This window comes from Panulirus ornatus, chromosome 62, assembly GCF_036320965.1.
Source record: "Panulirus ornatus isolate Po-2019 chromosome 62, ASM3632096v1, whole genome shotgun sequence".
NCBI classification, from domain to species: Eukaryota; Metazoa; Arthropoda; class Malacostraca; order Decapoda; family Palinuridae; genus Panulirus; species Panulirus ornatus.
In genome coordinates this window covers 14,976,631-14,991,462 of record NC_092285.1, presented here as the reverse complement: position 1 = coordinate 14,991,462, position 14,832 = coordinate 14,976,631, and positions in this window count along the sequence as shown.

The window sequence follows — 14,832 nt, the reverse complement described above, 5'->3', positions numbered from 1 at the left end:
GAAGGTGCAAGAGCTGAAATAGATGGCAAATAAGATACTGCCTCGTTAGGCCTAAAGTTACGATGGCCAAGGAATGATGCTGCCTCGTCAGGTGTAGAGTTACCACACCCCAGGAATAATGCTGCCTCATGAGGCCTAGTTGCAACATCCCAGGGATGAATGCTACCACATCTCAGGGATGTTGCTGCCTTGTCAGGCCTAGAGATGCTTCTGCCTTGTCACGCCTAGTTACCTCACCCTAGGGATGATGATGATGCATCGTCAGGAAAGTTACCACACCCCAGGGATGATGCTGCTGCCTCGTCAGGCCTAGTTACCTTACCCTAGGGATGATGATGCCTCGTCAGGATAGTTACCACACCCCAGGGATGATACTGCTTCATCAGGCCTAGAGTTACCACACCGAAGGGATGATGCTGTCTCATCAGACCCAGTTACAACGTCCCAAAGATAATGTTGTCTCATTAGCCCCTAGAGTCACCACGCCTCAGGGATGATGATGCCTCTTCAGGACTAGAGTCACCACACCCCAGGGATGATGATGCCTCTTCAGGACTAGAGTCACCACGCCTCAGGGATGATGATGCCTCTTCAGGACTAGAGTCACCATGCCCCAGGGATGATGATGCCTCTTCAGGACTAGAGTCACCACACCTCAGGGATGATGATGCCTCTTCAGGACTAGATTCACCACACCCCAGGGATGATGCTGTCTCATCAGGATTAGTTACAGTGACCAAGAGATGCTGCCTTGTCAGACCTAGTTACAACGCCCCATAGATAATGCTGCCTTGTCAGGCCTAGGGTTACCATGCCCCAGGGATTATGCTGCCTTGTTAGACCTAGTTACCTCGTCCCAGGGATGATACTGCCTCGTCAGGATAGAGTTATCACTCCCCAGGGATGATGCTGCCTCGTCAGGCCTATAGTTACCACACCCCAGGGATGATGCTGCCTTGTCGGGCCTAGTTACCATGCCCTAGGAAGGATGCCTTGTTAGGTTCTAGTTACTACACCCCAGGAATGATGCTGCCTCGTCAGGGTAGAGTTGCCACGCACTAGGGATGATGCTGCCTCGTCAGGGTAGAGTTACCACGCACTGGGGATGATGCTACCTCGTCAGGGTAGAGTTACCACGCACTACGGATGATGCTGCCTTGTTAGGGTAGAGTTACCACGCACTAGGGATGATGCTGCCTCATTAGGGTAGAATTACCACGCACTAGGGATGATGCTGCCTCGTCAGGGTAGAGTTACCACGCACTAGGGATGATGCTGCCTTGTCAGGGTAGAGTTACCACGCACTAGGGATGATGCTGCCTCGTCAGGGTAGAGTTACCACGCACTAGGGATGATGCTGCCTCGTCAGGGTAGAGTTACCACGGCCCAGGAATGATGCTGCCTCGTCAGGCTAGCATTTTAATGCCAAAGTTCATACTGGTATAATCTGGTATATGTCTGCTGTAAACATGCCTCGGAGCAGGATATAATTATCTTGTTGACATACTGAGGTGGCGTGCAATTATCTTGCAGTGGAAGGAGGGCAGGTGATGATGATGAGCTCACTTCCATGAGGACTGAGGTCTCCCCTGCCCTCATTACCATAACATTATGGATGGTTGGGTTGAGACATCAGCAGTAACACGTAATATCAGAAATTTATTTGGATAACGATTCCCCTTGGCACATGAACTCATACATATATACATGCACACATAAAGGGGCGAGGTGTATAAACTGCTTCCATTATACTGGGTGTTCTCTTAAGGTGTTCATGAACTTTAATGGCGACAATAAGTGAACATGAGTAGAAGACATGAACAGAGGGAGACTTTGCAAGAATTTCAAGTTTTACAATTGTAGTGGTTGGGGAAATCGTGTTAACTTTCATATTTATACCATTACTACTACTACTACCATCAACACTTACCACCTATATTGTGCGCACCATGTACTGCAACTATAATTTGTGTACCATCTGCTACAACTATAACGTGTATATCATCTGCTACAACTATAACATACATTGTGGGTACCATCTTCTACAATTACAACCTATGTTACTGGTAGTATCCAATACAACTCTCACCAACTGTATGTTTACCACCCATCAAAGTTACCACCTACGCTGTGTACCAATTTGGTCTACCACTTCTCATTCCCTCCACCTCTGACACATATATCCTCTGTCAATCTTTCCTCACTCATTCTCTCTATGTGACCAAACCATTTCAACACACCCTCGTGTGCTCTCTCAACCACACTTATTTATTTTCACGCATCTCACCCTTTCATTACATACTCTATTAAACCACCTCACACCACATACTGTCCTCAAACATTTCATTTCCAACACATCCACCCTCCTCTGTACAACCCCATCTATAGCCCATGCCTCGCAACCATATGATATTGTTGGAACTACCATTCCTTCAAACATACCCATTTTTGCTCCGAGATAACATTCTCTCTTTCTACTTTCTTCATTGCTTCAATCATCTATCATCACTATAACTTCTAGCTTTAAGTTTCATGATAACTGTAGGTGATGGTTCATGATAGGGATGGTGACAAGCTGATATCGCATGTACACAATAGCAAAGTAACATTTTATATGAAATAACCTATGCAATATTTCTTGTTAATATTTTTTTTTTTTTTTTTTTTTTTTACAACTACTAAGGAGCTCTAAAGCCAAAACGAATTTCATTTTGTATTACATTTTGTATAACAATTTGACGAATAAAGTATCTTATCTTATCTTAACCTTCGCCCCCTCCCCTCTGATTCGCTCCCGTTTCCATGGGCTATTTCGTTGCTAAGTCCACTCCCAGATATCTAAAACACTTCACTTCCTTAATTTTTTCTCTATCTAGACTAACTTGTCCCTCAATGCTAGTGAACCTAATAACCTTGCTGTTATTCGCATATGCTTTCAATTTTCTTTCATACACTATAACAAATCCAGTCACCAGCTTCTGCAATTTCTTTTCTGAATCAGCCACCAGTGCTGTATCATCGGCGAACAACTAACTCGCTTCCCAGACCCTCTCATCCCCAACGGACTGCATACTTGCCCCTCTCTCCAAAACTTACATTACCTCCCTAGCCACCCCATCCATAAATATATCAAGAAACCAAGGGGACATCACACACCATTGCCGCAAACCGATCTTTACTGGGAACCAATCACTTTCCTATCTTCCTACTCGTACAAATGCCTTACATCCTTGATTGAAGCTTCTCTGCTTCTACCAGCTTACCTCCCGCACCGTATACTCTTAAGACGACCACAAAGCATTTCTATCCACCCTGTCATATGCCTTCTCTATATCCATATATTCCACATACAAATCAATCTCTTTCTTTAAATATTTCTCACACATTCTTCAAAGCAAACACCTGATCTACACAATCTCTACTCCTACTGAAACCACACTGCTCCTCCTCAGTCTGATGCTCTGGACATGCCTTGACCCTCTCAATCAATACCCTCCCATACAATTTTCCAGGAATACTCAACAAACTTATGCTTCTGTAGTTTGAACACTTGCCTTTATCCCCTTTGCCTTTGTACAATGGCACTTAATATGCATTCCGCCAATCCTCAGGCACTTCACCATGATCCGTACATACACTGAAAATCCTTTCCAAACAATCAACAACACAGTCACTCCCTTTCTTAATCAATTCAATTACAATATATATATATATATATATATATATATATATATATATATATATATATATATATATATATATATTGTTCGCTGATGATACAGCGCTGGTGGCTGATTCATGTGAGAAACTGCAGAACCTGGTGACTGAGTTTGGTAAAGTGTGTGAAAGAAGAAAGTTAAGAGTAAATGTGAATAAGAGCAAGGTTATTAGGTACAGTAGGGTTGAGGGTCAAGTCAATTGGGAGGTGAGTTTGAATGGAGAAAAACTGGAGGAAGTGAAGTGTTTTAGATATCTGGGAGTGGATCTGGCAGCGGATGGAACCATGGAAGCGGAAGTGGATCACAGGGTGAGGGAGGGGGCGAAAATTCTGGGAGCCTTGAAGAATGTGTGGAAGTCGAGAAAATTATCTCGGAAAGCAAAAATGGGTATGTTTGAGGGAATAGTGGTTCCAACGGTGTTGTATGGTTGCGAGGCGTGGACTATGGATAGAGTTGTGCGCAGGAGGATGGATGTGCTGGAAATGAGGTGTTTGAGGACAATGTGTGGTGTGAGGTGGTTTGATCGAGTAAGTAACGTAAGGGTAAGAGAGCTGTGTGGAAATAAAAAGAGCGTGGTTGGGAGAGCAGAGGAGGGTGTTTTGAAATGGTTTGGTCACATGGAGAGAATGAGTGAGGAAAGATTGACCAAGAGGATATATGTGTCGGAGGTGGAGGGAACGAGGAGAAGAGGGAGACCAAATTGGAGGTGGAAAGATGGAGTGAAAAAGATTTTGTGTGATCGGGGCCTGAACATGCAGGAGGGTGAAAGGAGGGCAAGGAATGGAGTGAATTGGAGCGATGTGGTATACCGGGGTTGACGTGCTGTCAGTGGATTGAATCAAGGCATGTGAAGCGTCTGGGGTAAACCATGGAAAGCTGTGTAGGTATGTATATTTGCGTGTGTGGACGTATGTATATACATGTGTATGGGGGTGGGTTGGGCCATTTCTTTCGTCTGTTTCCTTGCGCTACCTCGCAAACGCGGGAGACAGCGACAAAGCAAAAAGAAGAAAAAAAGATATGTATATATATATAGAGAGAGAGAGAGAGAGACGTGGGCAGATTAGAAAGGGTAGTGAGTGATGGGATGAAGTAAAGTTGTTTGTGAAAGAGAAAAGAGAGGCGTTTGAATGATACTTGCAAGGATAGTGCAAATGTCCGGGAGTTGTATAAGAGAAAGTGGCAGGAGGTCATGAGGAAGGTGCACGGTTTGAAAAAGAGGGCAAGTGAGATTTGGGGTGAGAGAGTATCATTAAACTTTATGGAGGATAAAAAGATATTTTGGAAGGAGGTGAATGACGTGCGTAAGGCAAGAGAACAAATAGGAACATCTGTGAAGGGGGAAAGTGATAACAGGTAGTGATGTAATGAGGAGATGGAGTAAGTATTTTGAAGGTTTGTTGAATGTGTTTGATGATAAGAGTGGCAGATGTAGGGTGTTATGGTCGAGATGATGTGCGAAATTAGAGTCAGGGAGAATGGTTTGGTGAAGAGAAGAGGTGGTGAAAGCTTTGCGGACGATGAAATCCGACAAAGCAACAGGGTTGGATGGTATTTCAGTTGAATTTATTAAGAAAGGGGGTGACTGTGTTGTTGAGTGGTTGGTAAGGATATTCAATGTATGTGTGGATCATGAAGTGCCTGAGGATAGGCACAATGCATGTGTAGTGCCACTGTACAAAGGCAAAGGAGATAAAGGTGAGTGCTCAAATTATAGAGGCATAAGTTTGTTGAGTATCCCTAGGAAATTTTATGGGAGGGTATTGATTGAGAGGGTGAAGGCATGTACAAAGCATCAAATTGGGGAAGAGCAGTGTGGTTTCAGAAGTGGTAGAGGATGTGTAGATCAGGTGTTTACTTTGAAGATTGTATGTGAGAAATACTTAAAAAAAAAAAAAAAAAAACGATTTGTATGTGGCATTTATGGATCTGGAGGACATATGATAGGGTTGATAGAGAGGCTTAAGTCTTAGAGTAACGGTGTGGGAGGTAAGCTGGTAGAAGCAGAGAAGTTTTTATTAAGGGTATAAAGCATGTGTACGAGTATGGAGAGAGGAGAGTACAGAAACTGGTGAATAAATTTGGAATAGTGCGTGTAAGTAGAAAGTTGAGAGTAAATGTGAATATATTTAACAATTACTACTGGAAAGAAAATAGAGACGTTGAGTACTTTCGTTTATTACATCCTCAGACAATGGTGATTGTTCCATTTATCTCTTCACGGTGAAGTGAAGGTTTTGCATATATATATATATATATATATATATATATATATATATATATATATATATATATATATATATATTTTTTTTTTATTTTTTTTTTTTTTTTATACCTCGTCGCTGTCTCCCGCGGTTGCGAGGTAGCGCAAGGAAACAGACGAAAGAAATGGCCCAACCCCCCCCATACACATGTACATACACACGTCCACACACGCAAATATACATACCTACACAGCTTTCCATGGTTTACCCCGGACGCTTCACATGCCTTGATTCAATCCACTGACAGCACGTCAACCCCTGTATACCACATCGCTCCAATTCACTCTATTCCTTGCCCTCCTTTCACCCTCCTGCATGTTCAGGCCCCGATCACACAAAATCCTTTTCACTCCATCTTTCCACCTCAAATTTGGTCTCCCTCTTCTCCTCGTTCCCTCCACCTCCGACACATATATCCTCTTGGTCAATCTTTCCTCACTCATTCTCTCCATGTGCCCAAACCATTTCAAAACACCCTCTTCTGCTCTCTCAACCACGCTCTTTTTATTTCCACACATCTCTCTTACCCTTACGTTACTTACTCGATCAAACCACCTCACACCACACATTGTCCTCAAACATCTCATTTCCAGCACATCCATCCTCCTGCGCACAACTCTATCCATAGCCCACGCCTCGCAACCATACAACATTGTTGGAACCACTATTCCTTCAAACATACCCATTTTTGCTTTCCGAGATAATCTTCTCGACTTCCACACATTTTTCAAGGCTCCCAGAATTTTCGCCCCCTCCCCCACCCTATGATCCACCTCCGCTTCCATGGTTCCATCCGCTGACAGATCCACTCCCAGATATCTAAAACACTTCACTTCCTCCAGTTTTTCTCCATTCAAACTCACCTCCCAATTGACTTGACCCTCAACCCTACTGTACCTAATAACCTTGCTCTTATTCACATTTACTCTCAACTTTCTTCTTCCACACACTTTACCAAACTCAGTCACCAGCTTCTGCAGCTTCTCACATGAATCCGCCACCAGCGCTGTATCATCAGCGAACAACAACTGACTCACTTCCCAAGCTCTCTCATCCCCAACAGACTTCATACTTGCCCCTCTTTCCAAGACTCTTGCATTTACCTCCCTAACAACCCCGTCCATAAACAAATTAAACAACCGTGGAGACATCACACACCCCTGCCGCAAACCTACATTCATTGAGAACCAATCACTTTCCTCTCTTCCTACACGTACACATGCCTTACATCCTCGATAAAAACTTTTCACTGCTTCTAACAACTTGCCTCCCACACCATATATTCTTAATACCTTCCACAGAGCATCTCTATCAACTCTATCATATGCCTTCTCCAGATCCATAAATGCTACATACAAATCCATTTGCTTTTCTAAGTATTTCTCACATACATTCTTCAAAGCAAACACCTGATCCACACATCCTCTACCACTTCTGAAACCACACTGCTCTTCCCCAATCTGATGCTCTGTGCCTGCCTTCACCCTCTCAATCAATACCCTCCCATATAATTTACCAGGAATACTCAACAAACTTATACCTCTGTAATTTGAGCACTCACTCTTATCCCCTTTGCCTTTGTACAATGGCACTATGCACGCATTCCGCCAATCCTCAGGCACCTCACCATGAGTCATACATACATTAAATAACCTTACCAACCAGTCAACAATACAGTCACCCCCTTTTTTAATAAATTCCACTGCAATACCATCCAAACCTGCTGCCTTGCCGGCTTTCATATATATATATATATATATATATATATATATATATATATATATATATATATATATATATATATATATATATACAGGGTGTTAAAAAACGATAGGTACAAAATTTGACAGTAGACAGGGACACCCAAAGCAAACACTTTTTCAAGAATACCAAAAATTGCAAAACTAGTTAGTTTTCGAGATACCGAGCTTTAATTAAAAGTTTTAACTTTGGTATGTCTGAACTGTAAACTTTAAATGTAATATTAGCTTACAATCTTGCAACACTCGGTTGATTAAGGTGTGGCAACACTCGGTGTTTACGAATTAGTTCACCGTTGCACGTCGTGGTGACAACGTGACACATTTGTCTAATCAAGAAATCATTGCAGAAGATCCAAGAATGTTGTCTCGTGCCCAGCAGTCCTTTCAGAGGAGGTGTCAGGTCTTCATTGAAGCAGAAGGCAGACACTTCGAACAGCTATTGTAGATTGTGATCGATAATACATCTGTTTACACAATATTTGTTTCATTTTTTACTATATCGTGTTAGAAACGAAAATGCTTGTGAATAGGTGTCAAGTTAAAAATTTAAAGCTCAGTAACTCGAAAACTAACTAGTTTTGCAATTTTTGGTATTCTTGAAAAACTGTTTGCTTTGGGTGTCCCTGTCTACTGTCAAATTTTGTACCTATCATTTATTAACACCCTGTATATATGTATTATACATTGTCGCTGTCTCCCTTGTTATTTGCCCAACCCACCCACATACACATGTATATACATAAACGCCCACACACGCACATATACATACCTATACATTTCAAAGTATCCATACTCAGACATATAAATATATAGACATGTATATATTCATACTTGCTGCCTTCAACCATTTCCGTCGCCAGCCCTCCAAACATGAAATGGCAACCCCCCTCCCCCCCCGCGCGCGTGCGAGGGAGAGGTAGGGAACGACAACAAAGGCCTCATTCGTTCACACTCAGTCTCTAGCTCTAGCTGTCTTGTGTAATGCACCGAAATCGCAGCTTCATTTCCACAACAATCCCCCACAAAACTTTCCATGGTTTACCCCAGACGCTTCACATGCCCTGGTTCAATCCATTGACAGCACGTCGACCCCGGTACACCACATCGTTCCACTTCACTCTATTCCTTGCACAACTTTCACCCTCCTGTATGTTCAGACCCCGATCGCTCAAACTTTTTCACTACATCCTTCCATCTCCAATTTCGTCTCCCACTTCTCGTTCCCTCCACCTCTGACACACATATCCTCTTTGTCAATCTATCCTCACTCATTCTCTCCATGTGACCAAATCATTTCAATACTCCCTCTTCTGCTCTCTCAAACACACTTTTTATTACCATTATCTCACTTACCCTCTCATTACTTAATCAAATCACCTCACACCACATATTGTCCTCAAACATATCATTCCAACACATCCACCCTCCTCCGTACAACCCTATCTATAGCCCTTGCCTCGCAACCATATTACATTGTTGGAACCACTATTCCTTCAATCATACCCATTTTTGCTCTCCGAGATAACGTTCTTGCCTTCCACACATCCTTCAACGCTCCCAGAACCTTCGCCCCCTCCCCCACCCTGTGACTCACTTCCGCCTCCATGGTTCCATCCTCTGCTGAGTCCACTCCCAAATATCTAAAACACTTCACTTCCTTCAGTTTTTCTCCATTCAAACTTACTTCCCAATTAACATGTCCCTCAACCCTACTGAATCTAATAACCTTGCTCTTATTCACATTTATTCTCATATTTCTTTTTTCACACACTTACAAAACTCAATCACCAACTTCTGCAGTTTCTCACCCGAACCAGCCACCAGCGCTGTATCATCAGCGAACAACAACTGACTCACTTCCCAAGCCCTCTCATCCACAACAGATTGCATACTTGCCCCTCTCTCCAAAACTCTTGCATTCACCTCCTTAAGCACCCCATCCATAAACGAATTAAACAACCATGGAGATATCACGCACCCCTGCCGCGAACCAACATTCACTGGGAACCACTCATTTTCCTCTCTTCCTACTCGCACACATGCCTTACATCCTTGATAAAAACTTTTCACAGCTTCTAGCAACTTACCTCCCACACCACATACTCTTAATATCTTCCACAGAGCATCTCTATCAATCCTATCATATGCCTTCTCCAGATCCATAAAAGCTACATACAAATCCATCTGCTTTTCTAAGTATTTCTCACATACGCTCTTCAAAGCAAACACCTGATCCACACATTCTCTACCACCTCTGAAACCACACTGCTCTTCCCCAATCTGATGCTCTGTACATGCCTTCACCCTCTCAATCAATACCCTCCCATATAATTTCCCAGGAATACTCAATAAACTCAATACTCAATACTCAATGATAAATTACCTCTGTAATTTGAGCACTCACCTTTATCCCCTTTAACTTTGTACAATGGCACTATGCAAGCATTCTGCCAATCCTCAGGTACTTCACCTTGATCCATACATACAGAGAATATCATCAAACACATTCAACAAACCTTCAAAATACTCACTCCATCTCCTCACTTCAGCACTACTTGTTATTAACTCCCCATTATCCCCCTTCACAGATGTTCCCATTTGTTCTCTTGTCTTACGCACTGTATTTATCCCTTCCAAAACATCTTTTTATTTTCCCTAAAATTTAATGATACTCTCTCACCCCAACTCTCATTTGCCCTCTTTTTCACGTCTTGCACCTTTCTCTTGACCTCCCGCCTCTTTCTTTTATACATCTTCCAGTCATTCGCACTACCCTGCAAAATTCGTCCAAACGCCTCTCTCCTCTTTCACTAACAATTTTACTTCATCCTTCCACTCAATCCCCTTTCTAATCTGCCCACCTCCATGATTACACATGACAGCTAGAGACTAAGTACGAAGCAATGTAGCCTTTGTTGTCTTTTCCTAACGCTACTTCGCGCACATGCGGGGAGAGGGGGTTGTCATTTCATGTGTGGCGAGGTGGCGACGGGAATGAATAAGGGCAGACAGTATGAGTTATGTACATGTTTATTTATGTATATGTCTGTGTGTGTATATAAATGTATACGTTGAGATGTATAGGTATGTATATGTGCGTGTGTGGACGTGTATGTATATACATGTGTATGAGTATGTGGGTGTGTTGGGCCATTCTTTTGTCTGTTTCCTTGCCCTAACGCGGGAGACAGCGACAAAGTATAAATGAATATATATATATATATATATATATATATATATATATATATATATATATATATATATATATATTATATATTATATATTATTGTTATTATTATTTTGCTTTGTCGCTGTCTCCCGCGTTAGCGAGGTAGCGCAAGGAAACAGACGAAAGAATGGCCTAACCCGCCCACATACACATGTATATACATACATGTCCACACACGCACAGTATACATACCTATACATCTCAATGTACACATATATATACAAACACAGACATATACATATATACACATGTACATAATTCATACTGTCTGCCTTTATTTGTTCCCATCGCCACCTCGCCACACATGGAATAACAACCCCCTCCCCCCTCATGTGTGCGAGGTAGCGCTAGGAAAAACACCAAAGGCCCCATTCGTTCACACTCAGTCTCTAGCTGTCATGTAATAATGCACCGAAACCACAGCTCTCTTTCCACATCCAGGCCCCACACGCTTTGCATGGTTTACCCCAGACGCTTCACATGCCCTGTTGGGCAGGCTGGTAAGGATCTTTCTGTTAAACTTAAGCAACATAGATATAGTATAAGAACGAAACAATAATCAAATGCCTTGTTTCACGTTAAAAACTATGATCATTGTACTGACTGGAGTAATGCTATCTCAGTTATTAACTCGATTACCACGAGAAATATCAATGAATCTTCTATTATTAAATACACAAAGAATTATAATGTTAATATTAGTGAAGGTCTATACAAATTAGATAACCTTATTGTTGATAAAATTTGTAAAATGATGTTTATGATACGCTCGTTGTCTGTCTTGGACAACTGCATGTTTACTAAATGGCTTACTTACATTTCTCTTTTGTGTCTCCCCTGATGATGTGATTATTACACGAAAGTGCACTTGGGAACTTATCGTGTTTCATTTTCCCCGTGGACTCATAGGAATATATATATATATATATATATATATATATATATATATATATATATATATATATATATATATATATATATATATATATATATATATATATATATATATATATATATATATATATATATATATATATATATATATATATGGGTTTTCAGAAAAGAAGAGTGAATGTTGGGGTGAAGAGGGTGGTGAGAGTAAGTGAGCTTGAGAAGGAGACCTGTGTGAGGAAGTACCAGGAGAGACTGAGTACAGAATGGGAAAAGGTGAGAACAATGGAAGCAAGGGGAGTGGGGGAGGAATGGGATGTATTTAGGGAATCAGTGATGGATTGCGCAAAAGATGCTTGTGGCATGAGAAGAGTGGGAGGTGGGATGGTTAGAAAGCGTAGTGAGTGGTGGGATGAAGAAGTAAGAGTATTAGTGAAAGAGAAGAGAGAGGCATTTGGACGATTTTTGCAGGGAAAAAATGAAATTGAGTGGGAGATGTATAAAAGAAAGAGACAGGAGGTCAAGAGAAAGGTGCAAGAGGTGAAAAAAAGGGCAAATGAGAGTTGGGGTGAGAGAGTATCATTAAATTTTAGGGAGAATAAAAAGATGTTCTGGAAGGAGGTAAATAAAGTGCGTAAGACAAGGGAGCAAATGGGAACTTCAGTGAAGGGCGCAAATGGGGAGGTGATAACAAGTAGTGGTGATGTGAGAGGGAGATGGAGTGAGTATTTTGAAGGTTTGTTGAATGTGTTTGATGATAGAGTGGCAGATATAGGGTGTTTTGGTCGAGGTGGTGTGCAAAGTGAGAGGGTTAGGGAAAATTATTTGGTAAACAGAGAAGAGGTAGTGAAAGCTTTGCGGAAGATGAAAGCCGGCAAGGCAGCAGGTTTGGATGGTATTGCAGTGGAATTTATTAAAAAAGGGGGTGACTGTATTGTTGACTGGTTGGTAAGGTTCTTTAATGTATGTATGACTCATGGTGAGGTGCCTGAGGATTGGCGGAATGCGTGCATAGTGCCATTGTACAAAGGCAAAGTGGATAAGAGTGAGTGCTCAAATTACAGAGGTATAAGTTTGTTGAGTATTCCTGGTAAATTATATGGGAGGGTATTGATTGAGAGGGTGAAGGCATGTACAGAGCATCAGATTGGGGAAGAGCAGTGTGGTTTCAGAAGTGGTAGAGGATGTGTGGATCAGGTGTTTGCTTTGAAGAATGTATGTGAGAAATACTTAGAAAAGCAAATGGATTTGTATGTAGCATTTATGGATCTGGAGAAGGCATATGATAGAGTTGATAGAGATGCTCTGTGGAAGGTATTAAGAATATATGGTGTGGGAGGAAAGTTGTTAGAAGCAGTGAAAAGTTTTTATCGAGGATGTAAGGCATGTGTACGTGTAGGAAGAGAGGAAAGTGATTTGTTCTCAGTGAATGTAGGTTTGCGGCAGGGGTGTGTGATGTCTCCATGGTTGTTTAATTTGTTTATGGATGGGGTTGTTAGGGAGGTAAATGCAAGAGTTTTGGAAAGAGGGGCAAGTATGAAGTCTGTTGGGGATGAGAGAGCTTGGGAAGTGAGTCAGTTGTTGTTCGCTGATGATACAGCGCTGGTGGCTGATTCATGTGAGAAACTGCAGAAGCTGGTGACTGAGTTTGGTAAAGTGTGTGGAAGAAGAAAGTTAAGAGTAAATGTGAATAAGAGCAAGGTTATTAGGTACAGTAGGGTTGAGGGTCAAGTCAATTGGGAGGTGAGTTTGAATGGAGAAAAACTGGAGGAAGTGAAGTGTTTTAGATATCTGGGAGTGGATCTGGCAGCGGATGGAACCATGGAAGCGGAAGTGGATCATAGGGTGGGGGAGGGGGCGAAAATTCTGGGAGCCTTGAAGAATGTGTGGAAGTCGAGAACATTATCTCGGAAAGCAAAAATGGGTATGTTTGAAGGAATAGTGGTTCCAACAATGTTGTATGGTTGCGAGGCGTGGGCTATGGATAGAGTTGTGCGCAGGAGGATGGATGTGCTGGAAATGAGATGTTTGAGGACAATGTGTGGTGTGAGGTGGTTTGATCGAGTGAGTAACGTAAGGGTAAGAGAGATGTGTGGAAATAAAAAGAGCGTGGTTGAGAGAGCAGAAGAGGGTGTTTTGAAGTGGTTTGGGCACATGGAGAGAATGAGTGAGGAAAGATTGACCAAGAGGATATATGTGTCGGAGGTGGAGGGAACGAGGAGAAGAGGGAGACCAAATTGGAGGTGGAAAGATGGAGTGAAAAAGATTTTGTGTGATCGGGGCCTGAACATGCAGGAGGGTGAAAGGAGGGCAAGGAATAGAGTGAATTGGAGCGATGTGGTATACAGGGGTTGACGTGCTGTCAGTGGATTGAATCAAGGCATGTGAAGCGTCTGGGGTAAACCATGGAAAGCTGTGTAGGTATGTATATTTGCGTGTGTGGACGTATGTATATACATGTGTATGGGGGGGGGGGGTGGGCCATTTCTTTCGTCTGTTTCCTTGCGCTACCTCGCAAACGCGGGAGACAGCGACAAAGTATAATAAATATATATATATATATATATATATATATATATATATATATATATATATTTTTTTTTTATACTATTCGCCATTTCCCGCGATAGCGAGGTAGCGTTAAGAACAGAGGACTGGGCCTTTGAGGGAATATTCTCACCTGGCCCCCTTCTCTGTTCCTTCTTTTGGAAAATTAAAAAAAAAAAAAAAAAACGAGAGGGGAGGATTTCCACCATCGACTGACCACTGGGTCCTATCAAGTCTGCCTGTGACAGCTTAAAGAGATGCCTGGTTAAAACAGAAGGAAGCACATGACTGCAGGAAAAAAAAAAGTTTGTAAAACTTGTGAAACTGCAAAAACGTGAATAATGTAACACATGGACTTCAATAAAGTTATTTGTGTATTCTCAAAAGTTCAGTGGCGGCTTTTTTAAATATTCGAAATG